The sequence below is a fragment of the Vipera berus genome, assembly GCF_964194415.1.
Source record: "Vipera berus genome assembly, chromosome: 2".
Lineage (NCBI taxonomy): Eukaryota > Metazoa > Chordata > Lepidosauria > Squamata > Viperidae > Vipera > Vipera berus.
The window spans coordinates 47,297,036-47,320,536 of NC_138203.1; positions in this window are offsets into that span (position 1 = coordinate 47,297,036).

Genomic DNA, 23,501 nt, shown 5'->3' on the forward strand with positions numbered 1-23,501 from the left:
TTGACGACATCCTTATATATACGGAGACAATGGACCAACACGTTGCCCTTGTGCACCAGGTTCTGCGAAAACTCCTAGAAGCACGATTGTACGTGAAATTATCAAAATGTGAATTTCACGCGTCTCGACTGGACTATTTAGTCATCGGGTCTCGGCGGCCGGGATCACAATGGATCCAAAGAAAGTGGAGGCAATACTGCAGTGGCAAGCCCCGGGGACCAGACGACAGCTACAGAGTTTCCTGGGGTTTGCCAATTTTTACCGCCAATTCATACCATCTTTTGCTGCAGTGGCTCTTCCGTTAACAGACTTGCTTAAAACCAAAAGGTTGGCGGTGAAACCACGGCCAGGATTGCGTGTAACGTGGACCATAGACTGTCAACGGGCCTTCGAGACCCTAAAAGGTTTGTTCACCCGAGAGCCCATACTTTTGCACCCCGACCCAGCAGCACCATACGTAGTGCAAGTAGATGCTAGCGACGTGGCGGTCGGAGCTGTCCTTTTGCAGCACAACAGTAAAGGCGCATTGCAACCCTGTGCTTATGCATCCAAAAAGCTATCGACCACCGAACGCGCCTGGGCTATCTGGGAAAAGGAGGCCTACGCCGTTCGGTGGGCATTGGAGACGTGGCGGCATCTCCTAGAGGGGGCAGAAAAGCCCTTCGAAGTATGGACAGACCACAGGAATTTGGAAGCTCTGCAATCCCCACGTAAGTTGGCTCCTAAGCATGTACGGTGGGCCTTGTATTTCAGGCGGTTCAGATTTACCCTGAAATACATCCCAGCGGGGAAGAATTTCTTGGCGGATGCCCTCTCGCGGCTTCCGCAGTATGACAATCGGCGGGAGGAGGTGGTGCAAGCTCTTATTCCTCCCCTCGGCCCAGAGATGGTACAGGCCGTACAGGACAGGGTTGCGGATGATCTGGTACAGCGGCTGAAAAAAGCCCTGGAGGGAGATGGCTGGCTACAGCAGCACCCGCGGCTCCTAACCCGACGGGACGGGGTATCATCCCTGCACGAACGGTGCGGCTGGACGGGCGAACGCGGCGGTGGAACAATACCTACGCTGTTATGTCTCGTACCAGCAGGCAGACTGGGCCGACCTGCTGGCATTTGCAGAAATCGCCCACAACAACGCGGTGCACAGTAGTACTGGTCTCCCACCGTACACAGTAGTGTCTGGCTACGACTTCCCTCCTGTTCCCGAGTGCGACCAAGGATCGACCTCCCCTTGTCAACCCCAAGAGTGGATGCTACAAGTCAAAAAGGCATGGGCGGCAACCAAGAAGGCTCTGAACAAGCAAGCCAGTATCGTAAAGGCCCAAGCAGATAAGAAGCGTCAACCGTTCCACACCCCAGGGGTCGGGGACTGGGTGTACTTGTCCACAAAATATTTGAGGTTACAGATACCTAGCAAGAAACTCGGCCCTAAGTATATAGGCCCCTTTCAGGTCACCCACGTCATCAACCCGGTCACGGTGCGTCTTCGGTTGCCTAAATTTCTGGGCAAGGTGCATCCCGTGTTCCACAGCAGCCTGTTAAAACCAGCCCCTGTTCCTGTCAGGGGGGAGCCAGTAGGGCCGGGCCCCGTAGGTGATGGTCAATATGAGATACAGGAGGTTCTAGACTCTAGGAGGCGGAGAGGGCGACTGCAATACCTAGTGCTTTGGAAGGGGTATCCGATTACTGAGGCATCCTGGGTGGCGGAATAGAACGTTCAAGCCCCTAGACTAGTCAAGGCGTTCCACCAGAGGCACCCTAGTAAACCCTCGGGGGAGGGTCGAGGGGAAACAGCTGCTCTCCTTGGTGCTTGTTTGACTTCTACGTCTTGCCTTCCAGGAGGAGCCTTGGTAGGAGGGGCCGACTGTCGAGCCCCTCGGGCTCGACATGCTCGCCGGGAGGGAGTTCCGGTCGCCGCCCGCAGCCCGCAGCCACAGCCGAAGCCGCGCCTGACAGCTGCTTGGCTCGTAACAGCTGATCCGCGGCCGAGGGAAGCTCCGGCCGCAACAGTCCGATCAGCTGCTTGGCGGCTACCAGGAACCTCGGCCGACATCGCCGGAGCCGCCCCTGCTCTCACAGCTGATCGGCGGCCGGCTCAAACAGCTGCTCCGCGGCCGAGGGAAGCTCCGGCCGCAACAGTCTGATCAGCTGCTTGGCGGCTACCAGGAACCTCGGCCGACATCGCCGGAGCCGCCCCTGCTCTCACAGCTGATCGGCGGCCAGCTCAAACAGCTGCTCGGCGGCTAGCGAGGACCCCGGCCGTCAACACCCGGGCCACGCCTGCTCACACGGCTGATCGGCGGGCGGCTCGACCGGCTAATCGGAGGCTAACGAGGACCCCGGGCGTCAACACCAAGGCTGCGCCTGCTCGCATGGCTGATCGGCGGCCGGCAGCGGGCCTTGCTACGCATGGGGAAGTCACGCCAGCCGTAACAGCTGTGCGGCGGCTTGAAACGGGTGTGGGCCAAGACACCGGGTTGGTGGAGGGGAGCACGTTAGGGATTCCAGGGGGTGAGGGGGGGAGATATTGTACTTACACCTTCTTACGCGCTGTATGGACTTTGGCGCCAGAGGCGGAAGCGGGGCGTGGGGCGACAGGATGAAGGGGTGGAGTTTTACGCAGCTGCTGGTTTGCGTAGAGGAAGGTGGGGCTGACGGGTGGGGCTGTCGGGTGGGACTATTACCCAATTAGTAAAGACATTTAAAAGGAGCGTTGGGACGAGTGATTCCCAACGCTGACTTTATTCATGTTTAGAGATCCTGCTATTAAAGGTACTCTTTCCAGTCATCCGTACTTCGTCGTGGTTTTTCCCGTGTGCTTGTGATCCGGCGAAGACGAGGATTTGACATAGCTGTGAAATTCACAGAATCATGCAAGTTTAATACTGAAACTGACCTTAAAGGCTGTAGTAAATCCAAAATTCTGATCAGGAGGACCTAGTAGAGTTTCTGATGTTTGGCCTGAATCTCCCTCCTTAGAGCTTTAATCTAATTGCTTTGGTATTGTCCTAGAACAATAGAGAGTAAGAGACACTCTTAAGTGACACACTTTCATAAGGCCTTGAAGACCTGGTTTTGTCAATAAGCCTGGGGAACCCAGAATGGGATGGCCCCCATCAAGTGGCTTGCTTACTTGATTGTTGAAGAGCCATGGTGGTGCAGCCATGGTAGTTAAGTGGTTAGATTGCAGTACTGCAGGCTACTTCTGCTGACTGACAACTGTCAGCAGATTGGCTGTTTGATTCTCACTGGCTCAAGGTTGACTCAGCCTTCTATCCTTCCAAGGTTGGTAAAATGAGGAGCCAGACTGTTGGGGGCAATAGGCTGACTCTGCAAACCACTTAGAGAGGGCTGTAATGCACTGTGAAGTGGTATATAAGTCTAAGTGCTATTGTTGCCACAAGGGTATGGGGTTATTGCTTTTTATTATTGTATATTGGATTTTAATTTTTGTAAGTATCCAGAATCACTGAGAGTAAAGGTCCATGTAAATTTTCCTAAATAGATAAGCAAATAAAAGGCCACTTTCTCTTCTGTGCAACAATCCTTCAGTTATTTGCTTTTTCAGTCCTGTTACATAATTATTCTTTCATCCTTTGGAACAAGATCTGAACTTAAAGTTAATTAGCTAAGATTCATGCAAATGCCACTATCTTCAAGCTAATTGTGTCCCACAAACCTTTATGGGAACTTAAGGTACCTCTTCACAGAAGAAAGAGCTTAGATTTTTCTAGTGGGTTTTTTAGTTAGCCCTTTCATTTGTGCATGGAACTGTTTTCTGAATGGAAAGTTGTTGGAGGAACCAAGGTCTGTCTGGAATTAAATATTTAAATACTTTTAAAATAATCTGATTCTCCTTTTATCTAACCTAACCATATCTATCACACCTTTTGGTCAGTGACAGCCAATTTCAGTAATTTTTTTAGTAAACATTAGCTATGTGTAACAGTCCTTTCTGAAACTACAAACCATTTTTGCTTGCTGCAAGTTGTCAAAACTCATTTACAGATCCAAGGACTTCATCAGTCCCTGTCAGGTGACAGTAGGGAGGTGAACTATTGCAACTGGCATACAGAGTTTGGACTTCCATAAACCCACAATTTATATCCGGGCAATGTGTGATGTAACATGATTTTAATATGAATTCCTCTGGGAACAGGGTTTCCATCTTAGCATAATTTATTACAAACTAAAATATATCCCAAAGCAATCACCATGATTATCTGTACATAGGTTATGAGATTGGACTCACTTTTTCAAATATCTCCAGTGGCCAAGAATTCTTCTTTAGCTGGCCTCTTCTTCCTGCACTGATCCCATTTTAAAAAAAAATACAATTCACATCGATGGTGCTTCCTGTAATATCATCTGTGTCATATGATATTGTGTACTGATGTCTAGACCAGGGGTAGGCAACCTTGGCTCTTTTATGACTTGTGGACTTGTGGACTTCAACTCCCGGCTGGCTCAGGAATTCTGGGAGTTGAAGTCCACGAGTCATAAAAGAGCCAAGGTTGCCTACCCCTGGTCTAGGAGATAATGAATATGGGAAGATATCTCTGTTCAGTGAGCTCATCATTGCTCTAAATTCACCAGGATTCAAAGTTGTTCTTTTTTTAATGGAACATTTTTTTATTACCTTGATTTAAAAAAAATGCAAACCCTATTTTTCTTTATCAGTTACAGACAATAATTCTTCATTTAAAAATTAGAATAAAATCCTGAATCTAAAAACTCTGGGTAAAACGGATAGAACAGATTTACACACCTGTATGATATGGTTGACCAAGATAGCTACACATTTTTATTTTAATCTGAGACTGTAGCAATTACTCTTGCATACTCTGGATTAAAGGCAAGTGTTTTTACATGTATCTTGGTACATTAATTAAGCAATGAATTTTATTGGAACATTCAGAGTATGAAATCTGAAAGATTGCTAAATCCAGATTCAAAAACCTTAGTACAGGAGCTGTGCTTAAGACTGGCATTAATTATTGAAAAATGTTGTAAACAACACATATTTAACAGCCTTCACTTTATTTACAATAATTCTTCCAACAATTGATCAATTTACTTTATAATTTGTTTTTACTTGGGGGAAAATATAAACATTACTGAAATCACTGCATTAAATTAAAGTAAGCTTGAATAACAGTTCTGTAATTGGTAAGATCTCTAATGCAAACTTTCTAATGCATATTTCACTAGAGACAAAGCTTATCTGAAAGCTTTGAACCCATTTACGTATGAAGCAATCTTCTTTTGAAGCCAGTATACTAAGTTTTATGAAGGAAGAAACAATGTGTTTCTCCTTTTGGTTCATTGCTCTCAGGCTTATTATTTTACACTTGGCTGACTATAACTGCTTGCCCCATTTAATAGCTGGGTGCCATAAAAACATGTGACTTGCACAATATAATGATAATAATAATAATAATATCATGCATTGCTGGGCTTGCTTTGATCCTAAAGAGATTCCCAATAACCAGACAAATAGCATGAAGCTGGCTAACCCAGATTTCAAAAGCCATTTTAGCATTGTTGCTGACCCTTTTTTTGCAAGAAGTTACATAGAACTGAAGGTGCTTGAAGACTGCACCCAGTCCATTTATTCTGGCAACATTATCATGAATACATTAATAATATTCAAGATACAAAAATAGCTTTATAATTCTGGCTTCATATGTTTTTCTGATTCTATTGAAAAACATTTGAGCTAGATTAGTGCTAGAGAAAACATTTTTAAAAAATGCATTCAAAAGTGTCACATGTTTGACATCAAAGCAAAATTGGTGATCCCATTAACAAAGTTCATTTTTTGAAATTCAAATGACTTGAGACTTTATAACTCCACTGTTAATTCAGATATTGACTTTCAATTCATACTGGCATTTTTCCTAAATGTGGTCCACTCTCATGCCACCATGTTAGCAAAATCTGCACTAAAGGGACAGGGAAATGTAGCCTTGAGATGGTAAAGAGTAACAAGACATAATGAGTAGAATTTCATGATATTATTCTTGTGATTTCTCTCCATGAAACTTGGATAATGTGATTATTATTATTATTATTTTGCATGTGTACGCCTTTGCATTAGTTTTTGACTGCCTAGTCCCTGATGTTTCCTTGGGAAGGTTTCTAAGAAGTGGTTTGCCATTGCCCACTTCCTCAGGCTAAGACAGAGTGACTGGCCCAGGTTCACCCAGCTGAATTTGTGCCTAGGGTGGGACTGGAACTCTGTTCTCCTGTTTTATAGCTTGGTAGTTAACCTTTACATCAAACTGGCTCTAATGTAACCTATCTTCCCAAAATATTGCAGTGTGGTTCAATTGCATTTCCCTCCAGCCATTCATTCATCTTGGTAGATATGATATTTACTTCATATAAAGTTAAATATCAGTCAGTCACTCCTTCTTAGTTTCCACACAGTTCCCTTCTTTAATGAATCTAATGTTCACAACTCAGATATTTATACTGGATGGAATATTTGCTTCATAAAGATGCTGATAGAAAAAGCAGGAACAACATTTCTAAATCTCTATTCCAAAAGTTAAATGTTGGTTTGAAGCTTCAGCAACAGGTGAAAGTTTATTGAAGGAAATGAATTTTTACCTTTCTTTTCAGTTTTTTCAGGATAATTATTTAAGAGGAGAACAGAACAGACAGACTGAATTTGCAGCATAAGGCATCCGTGCAAATAGTAAGATATATTTAATCCAATATTCAGGATCAAACAAAAAAAGTTATTGTTTGAAAGTTAAAGAAACCTGTTCTATAACACTTCCTATGACATAATAAATCAAGAACTGAATCATTCATTCTAAGATACTTACGACTGAATAAATACATTTTAATTACAGCATAGAGTTTTGAAAACATTCCTAATGTAAACTATAGAAACCTTCATTCCTACTTAATTTGTGTATATTCCATGGATTTAGCAAAATTAAACTATTGGAATATACTAAAATGCTTTAACTAGAACTACAGAATAGTACAATTGCCCACATGAGGCTCAATGAATAAGTACTTTGCAATAAGAACCATGCAATTAATATCACCTCTATTGAATTACAAAACTCAATAGTTAGTCACCTTTGACCCAAAAGAACCTTTAGATTCACTAAGTACTGAACATATCACAGTGATTATTTTGTAGAAACCATTAACCACAATATAATATCACATAAGCAATTAGAAATGGATGAATTATAACTTGAAGAATGTAACCTAAAAGCAATGCAAATGTAATAATTAGAACTAGAGATTTCACCATGTTCTTGCTAATTAATTAGCAAGAAAGGTCACACCAAGCTTGGAAAGGGTCTGCCACCATCACCCTTAACAGTGTGAGTGCATTAGCACTGTGAATTTTCTATTTTCTGTGATGGCACCAAGAAGGTAAATCATTTGTAATTCTTGTAATTGTAGTTCTGTAACATTGCAGAATGCCCTTGAACAATGGATGTTAGGAAGCTTCAGTGATGGCACAATAATTTTAAAAGTTTGTGCTATATTTAACATAGTCTAGTATTATTTAGTACTTACATCAATTTATTCAGGCATTAAATGATTGAAAGACAATTGTTTCTATTGAGTCATTTGTCCACTGAGGATCTACTGAATAAAGTTGTTAATAAGGAGGACAAATCGTGACAATTGCATTGTGTTTGGCTATCAGCCTTAATACCAACTTTCTGGACTGTTGCACGCTCCCCCCTCCAATTGTAGTGAAAATGTAAGTTGAAATTAATTAGGTATGAGATGCAGTAGAGAAATAAACATCAGGCTACTGGAAGATACATTAGCAGCCTTTTAGATAAAAGCATAATCATGGATTGTGCAGCACCATAACTAATAACATTTCCTGCTTCTTATAAAGTAATATGTCTGACAGCTTTATGATTAAATTCTTTCGGTGTGTTACAGGGGGAATTAAAAAAGAATTATTGTGAAGTGAACCAAATAGCTACATTAAACATTTCTACTCATACCCATAATCTTTAATATTTGTAACAACTTTAATTAGCATTATGCTCCCATGTATTATTCTGACAACTTTAGTTTCTGATGGTTACTGCAGATCCTATTCTCTTCTCCCTCCCCTTCTGAAATGTGGAAGGTAGTTATTTCAATTTCTGAGCCATATTATTAATTTGTCTTTTTTCGTATTTTATTTCCATCTGTAATTGCCTATTTTAGTGAAAGCACAAAGATCCATATCAATGTGTCCACCTATACCTTGTTCCAGTCACAAGTAACTACAAACAAAGTTGGTTGCATAACAAAACTTTGGATACTCCTCATCCAAAATTTCTCCATGAAGATGAGGCTATTGTCAGCTCAGTGAGTCCAAAATGCAGCTAAATCAGCATGTGCATTGATCAAACAAAGCCTCTTAAGTCTATCCTTCACCTGTCTTCTATGTATGAGAACAGTCATACTTATTTCTTTTGATAGCAGTCATCTAAAGGGCAAGTTTTGGACTGATGCTCACAGAGAAAGTATCATTACAGGAAAATTATCTTGAGATTAAGTCCATAATATTTTCAAATGTTTTCTGTTTTATAATAATCTCTCTTAAATTAAATGGTGAGGAAACTGTTCCTATTTGGATGTTTCAGTTGTAAAGCTGGAGTTGCTCCTTGGAATTCTTTGGAGGATTTTCTCTACCTAACCTGGAGATATGTAGATAAGTTGTTAACTTTAATTTTCTGCCCAGAAATCTGAAAAAAATCAAAAGACCACTTGGACCCCAATTCAGTTTCTAACACGTGCATTTATTCCTTCTCCAGGAAAATCTTTCTGAACTGCCTCATGTAACTGCAGGGATAACCAACTTAATTTTGTACGTTATCTATAACAAAAAGAAAAAAATACCTCACCATGTACATTATCCTTGAACTAAGAAGCTATTTATTTATCAATTTAAAAAATAACATGGCAGCACTTAGTGTATCCTTTCATATATTATATATATCAACTATAATAGATTAACTCCAGTCAACAGCAGGAAATATAGTTACAACTGTACTTCACTGATTTTGCATGCCCTTTAAAAATACTAAGTAATTCCTAATTATTTAAATAGCTCACTTCTGCATTTTACAGGCTAATGTGCATAGCACTATGCTAATTCTCATTTTGTTCCCAAATGGAGGGGCACCACATAGAAGTCTAAAAGTATCAAGTATCAATATACCACCACTAGACAGATCCTGGACCTTGGCTTTATTTTATGCATTTTTATTGAAAAGAATTTAGATACATTATGCAAAAACCTAGTTCTCTAGAGAAGTCTATAAGGCTTGGAAAGATAGAACGAAAGAGAAGGTGGATGGACTCAAAAAGGTAGGTAGATGGACTCAACGAGAGAGAGGGGGAGAGGGAGAGGGAAAGAGAGAGAGAGAGAATTCTACCTTGATGAAATTCTGAGTGTTATGTCCATTCTCTATGAAGTAAAAGTTACATTCAACATATGGCTTTTTCATAGAATAGAAAAAGCTATTCTTTTGTTTTCGGGATCCTCAGTTATGTCAAATCCTGTAGAGTTGGTATAATAACAGAGATTTTAAGACAACAACAACAACAACAGTAAAAAAGTTGGAAGCGACCTTGGAGGTCATGTAGTCCAACCCCCTGCTCAGGCAGGAAACCCTATACCATTTCAGAAAAATGGCTCTCCAGTCTCTTCTTAAAAACTTCCAGTGTTGGAGCATTCACCACTTCTGGAGGCAGGTTGTTCCACTGGTTAATTGTTCTGTTAGGAAATTTCTCCTTAGTTCTAGGTTCCCTCTTTCTTTGGTTATTTTCCATCTGTTGCTTCTTGTCCTGTCTTCAGAAGCTTTGGAAAATAGCTTGACTCCCGTCTCTTTGTGGCAACCCCTGAGATATTGGAACAGTGGTATCATGTCACCCCTAGTCCTTCTCTTCATTAAACTAAACATACCCAATTCCAGCAAAAGTTCCTTATATATATTTAGCCTCCAGTCCCCTAATCTGACTATTGAATTTTATATCATAATTTATAGTTGCCAGATATAACTGATTCATTTGATGCCCTCAATCATGTTTAATTCTGCATGCCCTACCCAAGTATTTCCAGAATTGTCCACCATGAACAAAAAAACCCCCTCTTAAGATATTATTCACCCAGACATCCTGAAAACTTCAATTGCAGCCAGATGATAGCTGGGAGAACATGTTGTGTAAGGGGGGAATGTTGATGGGGAGTGCATGCACACGCACTTGTAGTTTCTGCTGAGGATTAGGAAAATGCAGTAAATGCTTCAAGCACCTGTTATTTGTGCCACAATTAAATTTTTCATTAAAAGGCACAAACTGAACAAAACGCTTGGTTTATGGTTTCATTATACCTAAGTGGTCCTTGGTGTATTATAGTCCAATATGCTTTTTAATTTCTAACACTTGGTGTTTGCTTTCATAGGTGCTTTTAATTGCTATGTTAGTTGGCAGTACCTCTGATAGTTGATTTTTCTTTTGATTAATTAGGCAAATATTTTTTTAAAAAAATAGTTCTGTTAAATGAGACAAAACTCCTCTCCATATACTGCTAAAAACTTTGTCACTAGATTACTTTAATAACAATAATAATAATAATAATAATAATAATAATAATAATAATAATAATAAGTAGTAGTAGTAGTAGCAGTAGTAGTAATAGTAGTAGTAGTAGTAGTAGTAGTTGAAGTTGGAAGGGACCTTGGAGGTCATCTAGTCCAACCCCCTTCTCAGTCAGGAAACCCTATACCATTTCAGACAAATGGCTGGCCAGTCTCTTCTTAAAAACTTTCAGTGTTGGAACATTCACCACTTCTGGAGGCAGGTGGTTCCACTGGTTAATTGTTCTAACTGTCAGGAAGTTTTTCCTTAGTTCTAGGTTGCTTCTCTCCTTGACTAGTTTCCATCCATTGCTTCTTGTCCTGATTTCAGGTGCTTTGGAGAATAGCTTGATTCCCTCTTCTTTGTGGCAGCACCTGAGATATTGTAACACTGCTATCATGTCACCCCTCACCCTTCTCTTTGTTAAACTACAGATACCCAATTCCAGCAACCATTCCCTATATGTTTTAGCCTCCAGTCCCCCAATCATCTTTGTTGCTCTTCTCTGTACTCTTTCTAGAGTCTAAACATCTTTTTCACATCGTAGTGACCAAAATTGGATGCAGTATTCCAGGTGTGGACTCACCAAGGCATTGTAAATTGGTATTAGTAGTTCACGTGATCTTGATTCTATCCCTCTGTTAATGCAGCCTAGCACTGTGTTGCTTTTTTGGCAGCTGCAACACACTGCTGACTCATATTGAAGTGATTCTCCACTAGGACTCCGAGATCCCTCTCACAGTTACTACTATTGAGCAAGGTACCACCTACTGTATACTATACCTATGAATTTGATTTTTTCTGCCTAAATGTAGAACCTTACTTTTTTCACCATTGACTTTCATTTTGTTAGATAGCGCCCAGTGTTTGAGTCTGTCCAGATCCTCCTGTATCTTAAGCCTATCTTCTGGAGTATTGGCTATTCCTGCCAGCTTGGTGTCGTCTGCAAATTTTATGAGTTCCCCATTTATCCCCTCATCCAAATCATTGATGAAGATGTTGAAGAGCACTAGGCCCAGAACAGAGCTCTGTGGCACCCTACTACACACTTCCTTCCGTGTAGATGCAGTTCCATTGAGGACCACATGCTGGGTATGGCCTGTCAGCCAGCTACGAATCCATCTGGTGATGATGCTATCTAACCCACATTTTTCTATCTTATCAAGTAGTAGGTTGTGATCTACTTTATCAAATGCCTTACTGAAGTCCAAGGAAATTATATCTACAGCATTCCTCTGCTCCAGTAATTTTGTCACTTGGTCAAAGAATGCAATAAGATTTGTCTGGCATGATCTGTTTTTGACAAACCCATGTTGGCTTTTAGTGATGACTTTGTTTGCATCAAGGTGTTCGCTGATTTGTTGTTTGATTATCTTTTTCAGAATCTTCCCAGGTATTGAGGTCAGGCTGATAGGTCTGTAGTTTCCTGGATCTATTTTTCCCCTTTTTTGAAGATGGGAACTACATCAGCTCTCTTCCAGTCCTCTTCCCATGGTCTCTCTAAGTTTATTGAAATTAGCTCTTTTAAATTAGTCTTTTAAAGTCCAAGACTCTAGTTTGAATGTGTTCTACTGCTTGTGCTTCCAGAATGTTGAATTCCAATATTGCATGATCACTTCCCCCCAAGGTTCCTGTGGCTTCGACACCTTCTATCATTTCATCTCTGTTAGTGAGAATTAAATCCAATATGGCTAATCCCCTAGTTCTCTTCTCTACTTTTTGGGAGAGAAAGTTGTCTGCTAGGTTTGTCAGGAATCTGTTTGATCTTCCACTTGGTGCAGAATTTGTCTCCCAGTTGATATCAGGTAATTAAAGTCCCCATTACTATTGTGATGTGCTTCCTACATACCTTAGTTAGCTGACTAGCAAAAAGTTCATCTATTTCCTCTGCTTGGTGGGGCGACCTATAGTATACACCTATGGCAATGTCATTTCCCCCCCCTTTATATTGACCCAAATGCATTCAAATTTTCATTATTGTTGTGGTCTATTTCTGTTGAGACAAAGTTATTTCTTATATACAGAGCAACTCCACCTCCTCTTTTGTTTAGTCTGTTTTTTTTAATAATTTAAATCCCTCTAGCTGTGTGTTCCCCCTTCATGGATTACTGCCTTGTCGTGGCGAAGGGGCTTGCGTAATTCAATGAAGCTATGAGCTATGCCGTGCAGGGCCACCCAAGACGGACAGGTCATAGCAGAGAGTTCTGACAAAACGTGATCCACTGGAGGAGGAAATGGCAACCCACTCCAGTATCTTTGCCATGAAAACCCTATGGACAGTACCAAAAGGCAAAACGATATGACGCTGGAAGATGAGCCCCTCAGGTCGGAAGGCGTCCAATATGCTACTGGGGAAGAGCAGAGGGCTAGTACTAGTAGCGCCAGAAAGAATGAAGCGACTGGGCCAAAGCCGAAAGGACGCTCAGCTGCGGATATGTCTGGTGGTGAAAGGAAAGTCCGATGCTGTAAAGATTTTTTCTCCATAGGAACCTGGAATGTAAGATCCATGAATCAAGGAAAGCTGGACGTGGTCAAACAAGAGATGACAAGACTAAACATTGACATCTTAGGTATCAGCGAACTAAAATGGACAGGAATGGGTGAATTTAATTCAGATGACCATCAGGTATACTACTGTGGGCAAGAATCCTTCAGAAGAAATGGAGTAGCCTTCATAGTCAATAAAAGAGTAGGAAAAGCAATACTGGGATACAATCCTCAAAATGACAGAATGATCTCAGTTCGAATCCAAGGCAAACCATTCAATATCACAGTAGTCCAAGTCTATGCCCCAACCACCGGTGCTGAAGAGGATGAAATTGACCAGTTCTATGAAGCCCTACAGCACCTTATAGAACTAACACCAAAAAACGATGTCCTTATCATCATGGGGGATTGGAATGCTAAAGTAGGAAGCCAAAAGATAACTGGAATAACAGGCAAGTTTGGCCTTGGAGTGCAAAATGAAGCAGGGCACAGGCTGATAGAATTCTGTCAAGAGAATACGATGGTCATAGCAAACACTCTTTTCCAACAACCCAAGAGACGGCTCTACACATGGACATCACCAGATGGTCAACACAGAAATCAGATTGACTATATACTCTGCAGCCAAAGATGGAGAAGCTCTATACAGTCAGTAAAAACAAGACCAGGAGCTGACTGTGGCTCAGACCATGAGCTTCTCCTTGCAAAGTTTAGGCTTAAACTGAAGAAAGTAGGGAAAAGCACTAGGCCACTCAGGTATGAATTAAATCATATCCCTGTTGAATATACAGTAGAGGTGACAAATAGATTTAAGGAATTAGATCTGATAGACAGAGTGCCTGAAGAACTATGGACAGAGGTTCGCGACATTGTACAAGAGGTAGCAACCAAAACCATCCCAAAGAAAAAGAAATGCAAGAAAGCAAAATGGCTGTCTGAGGAAGCTTTGCAAATAGCTGAGGAAAGGAGGGAAGCGAAAGGCAAGGGAGAAAAAGAAAGATACACCCAATTGAATGCAGAATTCCAGAGAATAGCTAGAAGAGATAAGAATGCCTTCTTAAATGAACAGTGCAAAGAAATAGAAGACAACAATAGAATAGGGAGGACCAGAGATCTTTTCAAGAAAATTGGAGAAATGAAGGGAACGTTTAATGCAAAAATGGGCATGATAAAGGACCAAAATGGCAGGGACCTAACAGAGGCAGAAGAGATTAAGAAGAGGTGGCAAAATTACACAGAAGAACTATACAAGAATGAGCTTAAAGTCCCTGATAATCACAATGAGGTGGTCACTGACCTCGAGCCAGACATCCTAGAATGTGAAGTGAAGTGGGCCTTAGAAAAGCTGAGCAACAACAAAGCTAGTGGAGGTGACAGTATTCCAGCTGAGCTATTCAAAATCTTAAAAGACAATGCAGTAAAAGTGCTACACTCAATTTGCCAGCAAATTTGGAAAACTCAACAATGGCCACAGGATTGGAAAAGATCAGTTTACATTCCAATTCCAAAGAAAGGCAGTGCCAAAGAATGTTCAAACTATCGCACCATTGCACTCATTTCTCATGCTAGTAAAGTCATGCTTAAAATCCTACAAGCTAGACTTCAGCAGTATGTGGATCGAGAACTACCAGAAGTGCAGGCAGGATTTCGAAGAGGCAGAGGAACTAGAGATCAAATTGCCAACATACGCTGGATCATGGAGAAAGCTAGGGAGTTCCAGAAAAACATCTACTTCTGCTTCATTGACTATGCTAAAGCCTTTGATTGTGTGGATCATAACAAACTGTGGCAAGTTCTTAAAGAGATGGGAGTACCAGACCATCTTATTTGTCTCTTGAGAAACCTATATGCGGGCCAAGAAGCAACTGTGAGAAGTGGACACGGAACCACTGATTGGTTCAAAATTGGGAAAGGAGTCCGGCAAGGCTGTATACTGTCGCCCTGCCTATTTAACTTATATGCAGAGCACATCATGAGAAAGGCAGGGCTAGATGAATCAAAAGCTGGAATTAAGATTGCCGGAAGAAATATCAACAACCTAAGATACGCAGATGATACCACTCTAATGGCAGAAAGTGAAGAAGAACTAAAGAGCCTCTTGTTGCAGGTGAAGAAGGAGAGTGCAAAACTTGGGTTGAAACTTAACATTAAGAAAACCAAGATCATGGCATCTGGCCCTCTCAATTCCTGGCAAATAGATGGGGAAGAAATGGAGGTAGTGACAGATTTTATTTTCCTGGGCTCCAAGATCACTGCAGATGGGGACTGTAGCCAAGAAATTAAAAGACGCTTGCTCCTGGGGAGGAAAGCCATGGCAAATCTAGACAGCACACTAAAAAGCAGAGACATCACCCTGTCAACAAAAGTGCGTATAGTCAAGGCTATGGTCTTCCCAGTTGCAATGTATGGCAGTGAAAGTTGGACCATAAGAAAGGCTGAGCGCCAAAGAATTGAGGCCTTTGAACTGTGGTGCTGGAGAAGACTCCTGCGAGTCCCTTGGACCGCAAGGCGATCAAACCGGTCAGTCCTAGAGGAGATCAATCCTGACTGCTCTTTAGAAGGCCAGATCCTGAAGCTAAAACTCAAGTACTTTGGCCACCTAATGAGAAGGAAGGACTCACTGGAGAAGAGCCTAATGCTGGGAAAGATCGAGGGCAATAGAAGAAGGGGACGACAGAGAATGAGGTGGCTGGATGGAGTCACTGAAGCAGTAGGCGTGAGCTTAAATGGACTCCAGAAGATGGTAGAGGACAGGAAGGCCTGGAGGAATGTTGTCCATAGGGTCGCGATGGGTCGGACACGACTTCGCAGCTAACAACAACAAAAGCTGTGTGTTCCATTGGTGGGTTTCATCCCACCATGTTTCCATAATGGCAACAATATCATGTCCGCCCTCATTTACCTGAATTTCTAGTTCGCCCTGCTTACTGTTCATACTTTGCGCATTGGTGTATAGACATTTGAGTTCTTTATGACTGACCCTGTGTTTACTTGCTACATAACTTGTGTGGTGCCTGAGTTTCCCTATTTTCTTACATTGCCAGGGACAGTGATGTTCTGTATAAATTAACTCACTGTTCCCATTGTTTAGTTTAAATATTCCTCCAGAAAAGCTGTGAATTTATTGCCAATTAACTCAGTCCCTTTCTTGGATGGATGCAGACCATCTCTTTTGTACATTTTTTCATTGGACCAGCTACAGACATCGTGACTAATATAACCAAAGCCTTCTCCTTTACACCACTCCTTTAGCCACATATTAAGTTCTGCTATACACTGGCCTTTTCCATTTTGCTCCTTATACACTGGGAAGACCTCTGAAAAAGTGAGCCTACAGCCTATTCTGCTGAGTTTCTGCCCCAAGCTCTGGAAATCATTCTGCACAGAGAGTACATCCTTAGGGGACAGATTGTTAGTGCCACATCACAGTCCTTGCTGGCATTGTTGACTATTTTGAAAATATGCTTCTTGTCCCTACTGGCAGTAGCACCTGGAAGACACCTGACCTCTTTTGAAACCTCTGTATCCTTTTTAAATTTACATGCCTTATAATTGAATCACCTACCAGTAGGTGGCTTCTCTTTTTGGGTACCTTTCTTTTCTTGCATGACTCCCTGTCAAAAACAAGTTCATCTCGGATCATGGTTTCCTGCTTATTTGAGTTATCATCAGAATTACCTTGACCTGTTTCCTTAATGTCCCTATTAAGGTCAGCAAAGGCACTGTATCTGTTATGCAGGGACATTGCGAAACCTTTGGGTTTATGGTTCACAGTTCTCACCATGCCAGATCCCACGGTTGTCCACACTGCCCTTCTCCTTCAGGATCTTTGTGGTAGAGGGGGCTAACAGCGCAGAGGCTCAGTAGAGTAGGAGTGCTGAACTGAACACTTAATTTCTGCCTGAAGAGCACAGATTACAGACCCTAGATAAATAATCTGTCTTTGTAGACTAGTGATTTGTGTACAGATAGGACAGTTTCCCAGTTTGAAAAGAGTGCTGCGAAAGACAGCTGCAAAACAAGTGTTGCACTGAACTAAGTCAGACATGCTGAGATGAAAGGAATCCTAGATGCACTTGCCCTGAATGTACCACCACTATTTTTGATTTTTAGTTACTTTGCTCCTTCACCCACCTTCTTCTTAACTCACAGTATTGTAGCTTTTCCCAGCAGCCTCTGGCAGTTTATATTATAAATAATATGCAAACAGATTTAACAGTAGTGGCAGTCATGATTTCAAAGAATCTATTCTGAAAGATTTAGTTATACCACAAAAATTAAATTACCCAGTGATAGTAAACTGGTATGTATAAAGTAGTCAAATTGAACTATTTCATATAATTGCTTTTTAATGCAGCTGTCACAATACTGCTTGTGTGAATTAGGAATACAGCTGTAGTCCCAATTGTAATTAGAAATAAATCTCATTTATCATTTAGTAAGGCTCACATATTTCCACATCTTTATAACCTGATTGCTGCTGGACTATCACATTCTACTGTAGCAATCACAATAGCAATCTGGAAAATGGCCATGTCATTGAATCTGTATTCACCAGTCAGATTCTGATGGTTGAGCAAGAATTCTGATAATGCTGAGTTTATACAGTCACATTAAGCCTCTTTCATACTCCTTCATAGGAAAGGAGGCTGTGGATGTAATCCCTCTCTTCCTTCACACATTCATTGGAACTATGTATAAAAATAATAGGTTTATAGCATTTGAGAAGACTAGGTCAGAAATATATTATTCTTATAGTTGGTTGCCAGATGTTTAGATTGGATTTGGCATTTTTATATACTACAGAGTTGTTTCCATGGATGTTGTTGTTTGATAGTGATAATAGTATTGTTGTACAATGGAAGCTGCTTCAAGTAGAGCTGCCTTTTGGAATTGACTGATATGGATTTTATCAATGCCAAGAGGTGCTATAGTTGTTTTAGGATCCTATGGTATTACCTTTGCTTTCTTTTGCCAGGATCATTCTATTTCTATTTACAGGTCTTTTTATTTTGTTATCTTCTCCAGTTTTTTCTTCTCTTCTATTCTGCTGTCTTCAGGTACTTTCATGTCCACTATCCAGACCTTTTTTTTTACTTTCTTATCAATAATTGTTAAGTCTGGAATGTGGCAGGTGCTGGTCTTTTTGAATTCTAAATTCTCATAGCACTTTAATTTCTTGGTTTTCTGTTACTTTCTCTATTTTATGGTCCAACCAATTCTTGCTTTCAGGCAAATGGTACTTCTTGAAGATCTTCCAATGCATTGTTGCTAATTTATCACATCATTGCTTGTGGCCACTGTGTAATCTTCTGTTTGCTGTCTGTCACTGTCTTCTCAATTCTGGTTTTGTATGCATTTGTTCTTAAAGCTTGGACTGTGAAGCCAGAATTAGCCCCTCTGTCTCTTTCTTCAACTTTCCTACTCTTAGCCATTGCCTGGTCTTGTTATTATCTGGCTATTTTTTAACATATTGGCCATGTAATAGTATCTCTTCCCATGCCTCTTTTCTGTTCTTTATTTGGTATTTCTTATAGGCCAGTTTGGTCTCTCCAGTATTCAGTAAGCCTCCTGGTGTACTAGCTTCAGTGCACCTTGTTCACTGTTCTTCAAATTCTTCCAATGCCCTTTTTTCTACATCTTTTCATCTGATATATTTACAACATTCCATTCCACACCAAGTGCACTAATCAAACAGGTGGTAAGAAAATAGTGGAAATCAGGCACCACACAGGTTGTATAGAAAGTAAACACAGGGTCAGTCATAAAGGACTCAAATGTGCACTGAGTAATAAACAGGGTGAACTAGAAATTCAGGTAAATGAGGGCAGATATGATATTGTTGCCATTATGGAAATTTATGTCCCACAAATGGAGCACACAGCTAGAGGGATTTAAATTATTTAAAAGAAACAGACCAAATAAAAGAGGATGTGGAATTGCTCTCTATATAAGAAATAACTACATCTCTACAGAAATAGAACACAACAATCCACAGTTTGGTGGATTTGTAGTAGCCCTCTGCCCCCTATTCTTCTTGGCAGGTACAACCTTTCAATGTCACTTTGTGTTTGTAGAGTGTAGTGCATATTCAAAAGTTTACGCGTTTTCCAGTCTAGGTGTTCCAATTCAGCCAAAGTCCACTTGATAATTCCAGCTGGGTAGCGTATCACTGGGACTACCCATGTATTAATGGCTTTAATTATATTTCCAGCATTCAGCTTTGATTTTATTATTTTGTGGACTCTCCTAATGTATTCCTTTTGTGTTGATTCTTTGACTTTTCCATTTAAGATGTTATCTGCTTCCATTATGCCTAGGTATTTGTAACCATCATCCTTTGCTAGTGCTTTCATAATACTTCTGTTTCCCAGTTCTATTCCTTCTATTTTTTCCCATTTTTCCTCGCTGCATGGATAATATAGCACATTTTCCAAGTCCAAAGTCCATTCTGATGTCGCTGCTAAACAGTTGAACTGTGTTGAGTATTATTATTATTATTATTATTATTATTATTATTATTATTATTATTATTATTATTATTATTATTATTATTATTATTATTATTATTATTATTATTGTTATTGTTGTTGTTGTTATTATTATTATTATTATTATTATTATTATTATTATTATTATTATTATTATTATTATTATTATTATTATTTGCACAGTCAGCCAGATGTTCAGACTGGATTTGGCATTTTTGTCTACCTATTGAGTCCTTACCAAGGAATTGGGATAGGCAGATGTGGATGTTTGATGGTATTACAGATATCGTCACAGGATGGAAGCAATTCCTAGTAAGGCTGTCTTTTGCAGTTGACTAATGGCAAATTTGTCAGTGCCAATGGTGTTCAAGTGGTGCTCCAGTTGTTTTGGGATTGCACCCAAGGCTCCTATTACTATTGGTCCTACCCTTGCTTGCCTTTGCCACAGTCTTTCTATTTCTATTTTTAGGTCTTTGTATTTAATTATCTTCTCCAATTCTTTCTCGTCTATTCTGCTGTCTCCAGGCACTGCCATGTCCACTATCCAGACTTTTCTGTTTTTCTTATCGACAATTGTTAAGTCCAGGTTGTTATGTTGTAGGTGCTTGTCTGTTTGAATTCTGACGTCCCAGAGCAATTAAATTTTATATTTTCTATGACTTTCTCTATTTTATGATCCCACCAGTTTTTGCTTACAGGCAAATGATATTTCTTGCAGATCTTCCAATACACCATTGTTGCTATTTTGTTATGCTGCTGCTTGTAGTCAGTCTGTGAGATCTTCTTGCAGCAGGTTACCAGGTGATCCACTGTTTCTTCAGCTTCTTTGCATAGGCAGAACTTATTGTCTGTTGCTGTCTTCTCAATTTTGACTTTGTATGAATTTGTCCTTAAGGCTTGTCCTTGTGCAGCCAGAATTAGTCCCTCGGTCTCTTTCTTCAATTTTCTTGCTCTTAGCCACTGCCAGGTCTTGTTATTATCTGCTTTCCCAGCTATTTTTTTTAATGTACTGGCCATGTAGTTCCAGTACATGCCTCTATTCTGTTCTTCATTTGGTCTTTCTTGTAGGCCAGTTTGGTCTCTCCAGTAGTCAATAAGCCTTCCTGATATACTAATTTCAGTGCATCTTCATCATTGTCCTTCAGATATTCTTCCAAAGCCATTTCTTCTTCTTCAACCATCTAATGTACTTGCAGCATTCCATGCCCACCTATTTGCCTTAGTAGATAGAATCTGTCAATGTCACTGCGTGGATGAAGGCCATGATTCATTGTCATTATTTTTCTGGTCTTCCTATCCATTGCTTTTAGTTCTGCCCAAGTCCAGTCCACTATTCAAGCTGTCTATCTAATGACTGGAATTGCCCAGGTGTTGATTGCCTTCACGGTATTTCTTCCATTGAGTTTGGACTTTAAGATCTTCTTCACTCTCTTGATGTATTCACCTCTAATCTTTTTCTTGACTTCAGTGTGCTTGATGTTGTCAGCTTGAAGGATACCCAAGTATTTGTAGTAATCTTCTTCATCCAGACTTTTAATGTTATTTTCATGGGGCATCTTGATTCCTTCAGTTTTCACTATTTTTCCTTGTTTGATAGTAAGTGTGGCACATTTGTCCAAGCCAAATTCCATTAAAATATCTTGGCTATATATATAGACAGTGTTGCTATTGTTGTTGTTGTTGTTATTTTTGTTATTATTATTATCCTATTTTCCTTGGTAAGTAGAGTCTGTTAACATCACTGCAAGGATGAAGGACATGATTCATTATTATTATTTTTCTGGTCTTCCTATCCAGGGCTTTTTGTTCTGTTTGAGTCAGTCTACTATTCCAGCTGTGTATCTAATAACTTGAATTGCCCAGGTGTTAGCATTGATGGTATTTCCTTTACTGACTTTGGATTTTAAGATCTTCTTCACCTCCTTAATATATTCATTTCTAATCTTTTTCTTGATTCCAATGTGATTAATATTGTCAGCCTGGAGGATGTTCAGATATTTGTAGTGATCATCTTCATCCAAACACTTAATGTTATTTCCATCAAAGGCATCTTGATTCCTTCAGTTTTCACTATTTTTCCCCATTTGATGGTGAGTATGAAACATTTATCCAGTTCAAACTCCACTGCAGCTGTATATATGGATAGTGTTGAGCAGTGATTCTATTTCAGATGGTTCTTTTTCCATACAACTTCAAATTGTCCATGTAAAGGAGGAAGGATATTTTGGCAGATGATTTGGATGTTTGATAGCCATGGCCTTAGTTATTCAGTATGGCTGATAGAGGAATGAGTGCAATGACAAACAGTGGTGGTGATAGTGAATCTCCTTGAAGTAGTCCTTTCTTGATATTAACTTCTCCCAATCTATCACCATTGACCTTGTCTTGCATTGTGCACAGAGCACCTGAGGTTTTTACTGATTCCTGTTATTCACTGAGAATGAATCAGTATAGCAAAATGGAATTATTATTTTTTTAGGAAATGAAATGATAAATTGAAATCTAATGTTAGATTGTATAAAAAGGTTCTAGATTATGCAGGTAGAGTGTAGTTTTTCATACTGTTAGAAATAATGCACTTATTACAAAGAGATTAAATGGTCAATCTGAGGAATAAGTGCTCAGAACTACTTTTTTATCAGGTAAAAATTCAAAAAAATATATTTCATAACTACTGATTACTCACATTATTTATAACAAATGTCACATTTTTAAAAGCAGAGAGAAAAGTCTTTTGGAGTAATTCTTGAACACATTTAACCCAATTTAAAAACAACATTTTAAAGTACTGAAGAAAAAAATATGGCTCAGAAGAAAATGGTCACTTAGCTGCTATGTTAGATTCTGGAGTTATCATTCAAAAGAGTGATACCTTTTCCCAAGACAGATTATAACAAATCCTTAACCTTTAACTTTTTCCTAGTCTTTTTTTTTGTGGTCCCTCAGTGTAAGAAGAGGTGATAATAACTTTATTGGTCTGTTGTGTGCTATGCTCTGCACAGCTGCTTGATTAGTATTGCTTTTGACCCAATGCCCACTAAAAATGAAGACAGAATTGAGTTCAAGACTGCATTTCAGAGGTGTAAAAAAAAACATTTTCCCAACAAAACCATGGTCTCCAATACATTTTTATCAGACCTGTTTAAAATGTATACAATTGATCTGCTGAAAGTTTTAATTAGCTTTTAAAACTAGCTCAGTTGCACACATTTCAAAAATGTTTTTTTTCAAAAAGACATGAGGCTCCGAAGCTTATATTACATAATTTAAATGTAATAATATGAATAATCAGTGTAACAATTATATGTATATGTAGCAATCTGTGACAAACCACAATAACATCTAACTGTCATATATCTTGAAATTAGTGAACAAATAGTAAGGTTATATAATTATTCCATGATATCAGGTACAATTACATAAATCTGTACTTGCCCCATTTCTATGATGAGATAATTATGGCTGTATCATCATTTGCCCCTCTATGTTTCCCTGTGGATGCCAGACTTGGACATCTTTGAGACCTACACGTATACTGAATATTTTAACTATATACTAAGATGTTTTCTAAGCTCAGAAGCTAAATAGATTAAGTTATTGGATGTATGACTACAAGGGAATCTCAGGGCTGTCAATTAGATTAGGAACTCAAGAAACAAGAATGTGAAGAAAAGGCTGTGTCAAACATATCTATACAGTTGCCATGAAAACTACATGGATAGCTTCATGATGCCACCTAGGATTATATTTTACCTTGTTATAAGTTTTTGACAGGAAGGAGTGTTATAAAGAATAAATTGCAATACAAATGTATTGTGTGTTTCACACCTCATGAGATCTTCTTTACAAGAAGGTTGAGCATTGTCTACTCAAAGTTCTTTGACTTCCTATTCAATT